Source organism: Scylla paramamosain, chromosome 7 (assembly GCF_035594125.1).
Source record: "Scylla paramamosain isolate STU-SP2022 chromosome 7, ASM3559412v1, whole genome shotgun sequence".
Classification (NCBI taxonomy): Eukaryota; Metazoa; Arthropoda; class Malacostraca; order Decapoda; family Portunidae; genus Scylla; species Scylla paramamosain.
Window position 1 is genome coordinate 6,165,289 of NC_087157.1, and position 2,212 is coordinate 6,167,500.

Genomic DNA, 2,212 nt, shown 5'->3' on the forward strand with positions numbered 1-2,212 from the left:
AAGTTCTCATAGACTAGGAATCTTTGAAGTGCCTCATGTTACCTGTTATAATATTACCGACTATTTCTTTGGGTGGTAATGGTCGTTGTTCACACGTTGAGTCTCATCACTGTAAAAAAAAAAAAAAACGTAAGACATACATACATACAGACAGACAGACAACACAGACATACCTATCCGTCTTAGTAACACATTCTTTGGACTCAACGTATTTGCTGTACTGTATTTTTCTTTTACTTTTGTCGTTAATTCGTTTATTTTTTCCGCATATGTGATGTCACCTCTCGCACTTCTCAGCGTATAGTGATGTCCATGCGATGTACTTTATTCACGTGTTACCTAGCTATATCTGCGTGTCTACTACTACTACTACTACTACTACTACTACTACTACTAATATAAATTTCTTTTTATTATTATTCTTATTTTTATTCTTATTATTATTACTATGAGTAGAGCAGCAGCATCGTGACAGGAGGTAGAGGTCAAAGCTTAATGTAGTAAAAATGAGTGAAGTCAACGTCTTTAAATGCTGTAAAGAAGATTAAAGCCAATTGATTTAAACCTAAGTCATTAATGTCCATCTTCTCGCCTCCTCCTTCTCCTCCTCCTCCTCCTCCTCCTCCTCCTCCTCCTCCTCCTCCTCCTCCTTCTCCTCCTTTTCTTCCTCCTCATCCTTCTCCTCTTCCTCCACCACATGTAATGCAAAAACTTACACAGTTTTACCAGGTCCTGCCACTTTGATTTAAGGAAGTAGCAAGAGGAGGAGGAAGAGGAGGAGGAGGAGGAGGAGGAGATGCTGGGAGGGATGAGAACATGAGAGGAGACAAGAGGAAAGATTCTGGCTGCATTGTTTCAACTATGTGTGTGTGTGTGTGTGTGTGTGTGTGTGTGTGTGTGTGTGTGTGTGTGTGTGTGTGTGTGTGTGTGTGTGTGTGTGTGTGTGTGTGTGCGCTGTTTGGTTAATTAGAGAGATTTATACATATTTGATGCGGCTAGACAGGCGACTTTCTAGGCGGAGTCAACAGTCAAACCGGTCATGCTAGGTGACTTCCTGTGTGTGTGTGTGTGTGTGTGTGTGTGTGTGTGTGTGTGTGTGTATGTGCACCGAGACTTATCAATTATACCAAAAACTGCAGAGAAAACAAAAGTCAATGTATATCAGTAGCACAAATCTCTCTCTCTCTCTCTCTCTCTCTCTCTCTCTCTCTCTCTCTCTCTCTCTCTCTCTCTCTCTCTCTCTCTCTCTCTCTCTCTCTCTCAGTATCGCGTGCCGCTGCAACACACATCAGCATTTGCAAAGTTCATTCCTGCCGTAGTGATATAATCCAAATGTCATATCATTAGCCTCTCATTATGCTAAGTCACCTTGAGTCACGGTGAGGGGGTGGGGGCGGCGGTCGTGACTGGATGGGTGACTGACTGGCCTGGCTGGGTAGTGGGTACAAAGGTAAGCTGAGTGGAGGCCTGTACTGATTTGATTGGTGATTGGGTGGTTGAGTGGTGTGTGAAAGTTTGTTTGTTTTGTCTGATTTGCTAGTTTAGTTTTTTGGTTGATTGGTTGACTGGCTGATGGAATGGGAACTGAATGCTTGACTGATTGACTGAGTGTGTGACTACCTGTTTGGCTGACTGACTGACTGATTGACTGACTGCCTAGCTAACTATCTGACTGCTTGACTGATTAACTAAGTATCTGACTGACTGAATGACTGACTGACTGTTTGATTGACTGACTGCCTAGCTAACTATCCTACTGCTTGACTGATTAACTAAGTATTTGACTGACTGAATGACTGACTGACTGAATGACTGACTGACTGTTTGATTGACTGACTGCCTAGCTAACTATCTGACTGCTTGACTGATTAACTAAGTATCTGACTGACTGACTGACTGACTGACTGACTGCCTGTCTTACTAATTAACTGCCTGCTTGACTGACTAACTGATTTACTAATACAATGACTGACTGCTATCTACATTCCTTATCTTTCAAGCTCATTAAATTTCTTATCTCTCTTTCTTGATGTTTCTCTTTCTGCACTACTGAATGACTAAGTTGACCGAGAGGCTCCCTGGCTGGATTAATATATTAACTTAACTACCAAACTGTGCAACATATTAACTTATCATGTGTTTTAATTTATCTTGACACCCTCCTGATTAGCTAAGCCTCCTGCCTGCCTACGGCCTGGACCGTTCCTAAAGG